Source organism: Pleurodeles waltl, chromosome 12, assembly GCF_031143425.1.
Source record: "Pleurodeles waltl isolate 20211129_DDA chromosome 12, aPleWal1.hap1.20221129, whole genome shotgun sequence".
In the NCBI taxonomy this organism is placed as follows: Eukaryota; Metazoa; Chordata; class Amphibia; order Caudata; family Salamandridae; genus Pleurodeles; species Pleurodeles waltl.
Window position 1 is genome coordinate 388584900 of NC_090451.1, and position 6930 is coordinate 388591829.

The following is a 6930-nucleotide window of genomic DNA, read 5'->3' on the forward strand; positions in this document are numbered from 1 at the left end:
CAAGCCCCCTCCAGAACCAGTGGAGAGATACATCCACTACCCCAGTCCTTGGCAGGATGAAGCACTCTGGGCACAAAGCCCCCTCCAGAACCAGTGGAGTATTACATACACTACCTCAGTCCTTGGCAGGATGAAGCACTCTGGGCACCAAGCCCCCTCCAGAACCAGTGGAGAGATACATCCACTACCTCAGTCCCTGGCAGGATGAAGCATTCTGGGCACCAAGCCCCCTCCAGAACCAGTGGAGAGATACATCAACTACCTCAGTCCAATTCAGGATGAAGCATTCTGGGCACCAAGCCCCCTCCGGAACTAGTGGAGTATTACATACACTACCTCAGTCCTTGGCAGGATGAAGCACTCTGGCCACCAAGCCCCCTCCAGAACCAGTGGAAAGATACACCCACTACCTCAGTCCTTGGCAGGATGAAGCACTCTGGGCACCAAGCCTTCTCCAGAACCAGTGGAGAAAGGCATCCACTTGTGATACTGTGGCTTGACACTTCCCAGGATAAAGCAGTGGGCAAAGCACCCACTGGAGAGACTTGAGAGACTGTGGCTTTGCTCTCCCCAGGATACAGCAGTGGGCAAACCACCCACTGGAGAGACTTGAGAGACTGTGGCTTTTCACTCCCCAGGATAAAGCAGTGGGCAAACCACCCACTGGAGAGACTTGAGAGACTGTGGCTTTTCACTCCCCAGGATAAAGCAGTGGGCAAACCACCCACTGGAGAGACTTGAGAGACTGTGGCTTTGCACTCCCCAAGATACATCAATGGGCATGGACCCCCTAGTGGAGTAGTGGCGTCATGCGTTCATCAGGCTGAGGTCCCCCCCTCCCACTTTCCCTTCCCCTGAGGTGCCTGTTTATTTTCCATCTGATGCCCCAGCAGTGTTCTCTCTGTTTGGAGTCAGGTAGCGAGTGTGGGCCTCGCCCATGCATTTTTGGCCCTGTGGTCCACGGACAATGATTGGTGCACTATCCGGACTTGTGTAGTTGGTGTACATAATTGTATATACTGTATTTAGAGTTTTGAGTACTGGATTTTTATTGATTACAATCGTTCAAATCAATTCCTTTTGTCCTTGCGTTATTCAAGGGGGGGTAGGAGGGTGTATATGTAATGTTGTTGTTTGTGTCTGTGTTATGGTGTTGTGGGTGAGGGTGTTGTGTGTTGCATGTGTGTGTCACTCTCTTTTCCCTCCCCCCCTCCCCTGTGTTGTAGGTGCAGTACTCACCCTGGTCATCGCCGGGGTCTCTGGACCTCCTGATAGAGGAGAAGGAAGATGATCGCCGGCAGGGTCTGCAGTTCTGGCTCCATGGCGTCCTGGTTCCTCGTGGGGTGTGGAGAGGTGAGTGATTTCCCCTTCTGTGTACTGTTTCCGCCATGTTTTTGATTGCGTTGGTTCCACCCCGAAAAAGGTGGCGGATTGGCATCTTGTGATAGGGTGGGCGGTACATTGCCTTCCGCCTGTCTGTTGGTGGTTACCGCCGCGCTATTTGTTTGTACCGCCGTGGCGGTCGGAGTGTTAAAGTGGCTGTCTATGTTGGCGGTTTCCGCCGTGGTCGTAATCCCATTTTTTTTCTGCCGTCCTGTTGGCGGTATTACCGCCGCTTTAACACCGACAACCAGGGTTGTGATGAGGGCCTAAATGTGAAATGTGTTAAAGTATGCTAGTTCAGCTTGTGTAACTCATAAGTAATATGGAGTTACACAAGGCAGCACACATTGCTGACTTGCCTTCATCTACAGCAGTGAGGCAGACCATAGATGGCGTGTGGGTGTCTCACTGATAAAACACTTTGGGGCAGACTTAAGAGCCCCAGCGCCTCCTTGCATTCACATTAGCATCTTTTTTTTTTTACGTTAGTGTGGCTCAACAAGGCCAAAGCCGCTGCGACAAATTTACAAAATGGAGCAATGCAGGCATAATGTATGCAAAGGGAGCATTCCTGCGTTAGGGGGGACCAAAAAAATGACACAAAGAAATCTAAGAGATTTCTTTGCCCCATTTTGTTTGGCACTTTTAATGCCTGCTCACTTGCGTTTGTTTGCTTTTGTCGCACCAAGTGCGCCCGGTACGCCCAGGCGTGGGTCTCAGGCTCAGTATGCCACTGGATTCAAGTTAGCCTGGCTGATGAAGGGTGATATCCTGCAACCACTCCCAGGATGCTTGTTTCCGGTTCAGGGAGGACCTGGCCTGGCAGTTCGGGCTGGACTGTTCCCATGGGGAACAGGGTCAAGACTGATTTGCATATGGCTGGGTCCAAACTGGGATGGCGTGGTGAGCAAAAGAACTGATGGTTTAAACCCAGATCTGTGACTGGGGGTGAATGTTTGATTAGTTCCACATTCCATCAATCATTTATGTTTGTTTGTTAAAAGGAGGCACGCCATTGTTTACAATGGGCCTCAATGGGCTTCTCAGGATTAGCGTTAACATTTTTTATGCTAATCCTGCAAAGCTCCAAACAGCGGCAAAAAAGTTGGATGCTAGTTTCCTTAACTACCACCATGGTGCGCCGTATCTTAGATACGGTGCACACATGGTAGTGTTAGGGAGGCACTAAGGAGCGCAAGCAAAGTGGCGCTGCGCTGGGTGCAGCGCCACTTTTCTTAAATCAGGCCCTTTACTTTCGAAAACTTCACTGATTTATCATCATTTATAAACCTGGAAACATGGTATAATGCATAATGTATACTGCCGTACCAAAATGAGGTTTGTTCTCCCTGTGCTGCTTTCAACAGTGCACACAGAAAATGCTAAAGGACTCTCAGGAGTGTGTGTGTATGCAGGCAGAAGTACTCATCTGGCCAAGACCTATGTTGCCTACAATGCAGGGCCCCTTGCACCATTATGCAAGGGTGCCTGGGTTGGTATTAGGCAGGCAAAGCTACCATTCCAGTAGAAAAGCACAGTAATGTGCTGTATCCTAGTATCACTGTGCATCCATGCATTTTAACTTTTACACAGCGCAGCAAGTTGGCTTCCCACCTTGCAGTGTATGAATGATTCACAGAAATGCCACATAAGGGATACACTGGCCAAGAGGCTGGCATTGATATGCCAATCAATGGCAATTCTAGTGTGTTTGGCCTGCTGGCCACACTCAACTCATGCCAATACCAATGTATCCATGCAGTAAGGCCTACTGGAGCTGTATAGGTTTTACACCAATGAAATTGGCACACTGTGCTCTACAGAGACACATTTGACTGAGATCAGCAGGCTGACATCCACTTTACACCTGCTCAGCCACAGAACAAGAACCCTGCCATGTGGACATCTACCCTCACATTGTACATCAGGCAGGCTGGGAGGTAATGATTCGCACAACACTGTGGATCAATAGAGTAGCAGCTCTACATCCCTGCAGCCACCAGGGCATCAGTGTAATTGGTCCTCTGTCACTCCATTTCACAAAGGTATGACATGGCACCTCTGAGGGAGGCTCTGTCGCCCGAGGCAGGATTACAACAGCCATACATTGGGTAAATGTTCATTGATTAAATGTCAAGACTTCAAACAAAATACTTACACCCCTGCAGAAAAACATTGAGATGCCAATTGTACCTTTTCATGGATTGATTTCATGATCCAGAAAATCATTGGGTTGTAACTGCCACATTCTCAGCATCTATCAGTAGCGCAATGATTGCAATGGGGTGTCTACCCTGGTGACGCCATCCTCAATGTTTATTCAAATAGGGTTTAGGTTTGACCCACAGGTACAGGAACAGGTATGATTACCCCATATTTCAAGTGTGGATCTGCAGGAACATTTATCCACACCTATACTGACACTACATTCACATTAACATGCCTCCTTGTCAATTCAAAAGTAATCTGTGGACACATGTTGTGTTGCCACACTGAATGTCATTTCTTGCCAGGTGATGAGTACCTCTCCATACACATCACACTCTTACAACTTTCATGGATCACACACAGACATCACAGAGCTACAACTATGTACTCATTATACTTGTTGCATCAGGGTCCCGGAAGCTGTCCAATGCTCCCCAGGTGAAAGGCAAGGTCCACCTGCAAGAAATTGTTTTACAAATTGCATTGCAAGTAGTCTAACTAAACACAGTTCAATTTCAAAACTAAGCATTATGACATCCTAGTGTAATGGCACATTCCAACACCATTACACATATGTATACATTGTCAGAACAAGAAATGCAGCTAATCACCTTGAAGGGCTAACCTGGCTGGATGTGAAAGATCAGACATCTCACATCACATCCCAGAATCATACTTCAGGCATGTGATGTTTTACCTACTGATGGCCAGCATCACCACAGGCCCCCTTGCACTGTGGCACAAGAGTGAAACAATTGGCACTAAGCAGACAAAATTTTTCCTGTGATAGGAAAGGACAGGAATGCGCCATAAAGGTTAAAAATTATGCATTCCTGCCCTTTCATATTGGCGCAGCATAGCAAGGTGACTTGCTTTGCTGTGCTTAATAACAAGAAACGTGACACTTTTTACATACATACTAGCTTTGCCACACAGACATACCTTATACCAGTGGTTCCCAACCTGTGGTCCAGGGAACCCTGGGGGTCCGCAAAGCCTCCTCAGGGGGTCAGCAACTGCTTAGAAAATAAATATTAGCAGATTAATAGAGTGTATATAAATAAAGTGGCTAAAAGTACAATTTAAAATTTTAAAACGCATGGTAAATGTCAAGGAATTTAAACTAAAGGGTAAAAAAATTCAATTAGTATCCTAAGTTAGGTTGGTGGGAGCAGTGCAGGTGATTCAAACAGAAAACAGTATGAAAAATGTGTGGCTTCAATTGAACTTATAAAAGTTTCAACCTTCCTATTACATTTAAAATTGTTATTTATGTTTGATTTATATTTGTTTGCAAATTAAAGAAATTGTGTTGTCTTTTGTGTATATGTTTGATGAATGCTTGCTTCTATATTCTTGCTTCTATATTCTATGTGTATTGTTTTGCAGTTCAAATCATCGACGATATTTAGGCTGGGGTTCTCACCTTCTAATGATGACTCAGTGGGAGGGGGACCCCGGATTCCAATAATGATTGAGTGGGGGTCCCATGGTTCCAGTAATGATAAGCTGGGGTCCACAGAAGTAAAAAGGTTGGGAACCACTGCCTTATACCATGTGCAGTGTGGATGGTGATATGCAAAAAGGAATCTAGCTATAGGGGCATTCTGTCTGACATAGTGTGCAGTGTCAGCAGAGGGAGCCAAAACAGCAATACATCATGTATACCATTACATTGACATGTCAAAACATTCATCAGTATAGGCTATTGGTAAATTGGGTAAGGACATCTTGTCATTACTTGGCCCCACTAGTGCTTGCTCCATATAACACAACACAGATTTTATGTCAGGTGTGCTGCTTTGTGTGGTCCTTTGATACTTCTGCCATTTGGTGTCACTCTGTCTTGACTTGTGTGTCACAATCCAAATCTCCAAACTTAGCAGGTCCACCACATCTGCCTCACAGGCTATCACACCCGCCCAACCGTGTTTCAGTTGGGAAAGCGTCCAGTCTTCCCCCAAACACCTGAGCCATGTGCTACCACACCCTCTCCAATCAGTCCTTACAATCCTTTGGGGGTAGCTTTGGCTTACCCTACCCCCGGAAGCCACCATGTGTGAGAGGTAGTGCATGACCATCCAGATCAATGCACCAACCTCTCCCTCTGAATAATTTTTGCCTCTGCCATTCCAGGCACGTCCCTATCCCTCCTTAAAACACTAAACAGACAAATATCACCCCTTTAACACTAAACTATGCCAAACTTACAAGTACCCCAAAAAGAAAAAAAACAACACAAAGACAAATACAATTACAAAATACAACACTAAGGCACAAAAGGTACACAGCATATGAGTAACAGGGGCAGACCAGACACAGACTACATCATAAACAGCCAAAATCTCCACAAACCTCTCTCCACTCCAGCAACAACCAGCACCAACCAACAGACACTAACAAAAAGTGAAAGTAACTTTCACACTTCCTACTATGCAACCTGCCACACCATTTGCATCATTTTCTGGGGGTAACCAGCATGCTTTCGACATTTGCATAGATTTTTCAGAGACATTGCAACACAAATGTACATCGCATGATGCACTGTGCAGTTGCACTTATGCAGCTACGCTAAGGGCCACACAATGGCGGTGATGTGCCGATTTTGAACCGTGCAACAAGGATGATACACCGGTTCTGACCCACACAACATCGGCGACGCCCCAATTCCAACCGAGGCAATGTGCCAGATCTACAGAAGAAGTATGGTTTCTGCTGGAGCAAACACTCTAGATCCACTTCAATGAGTCCAGGACTGGGGTGACACCACTTGACAAGGCAGACCAACAGATGGCAGAGTCTAGGTGCTGAAGCAGGGTGGGTGGAAGCATTTAGGGCCAGATGTAGCAAGAAACCAAATTGCGACTTGCAATTTGCGAGTCCGTGCGACTCGCAAATTGCAAGTCACAATTTGGTATGCAGAAAGGTGTCTCAGACACCTTCTGCAACTCGCAATGGGGTCGCAAAGACCCACCTCATTAATATTAATGAGGTGGGTCGCAGTTTGTGACCCCATTGCGAGTATGGGCACTCACGGGGATGGTGGCCTGCTGGAGTCAGCAGACCACCATGTCCGTGACTGCTTTTTAATAAAGCAGTTTTTTTTTTTTCCATCTGCAGCCCGTTTTCCTTAAAGGAAAACGAGCTGCACTTGGAAAAAAAACCGAAACCTTTAGTTTTGGTTTTTTTCAGGGCAGGCAGTGGTCCATTGGACCACTGCCTGCCCTGAATTTTTTTTTTTTTTCCAATCACAAAGGGGAAGGGGTCCCATGGGGACCCCTTCCCGTTTGCGACTGGGTTACCATCCACTTCAAGTGGATGGTAACTGAGATTTAATTT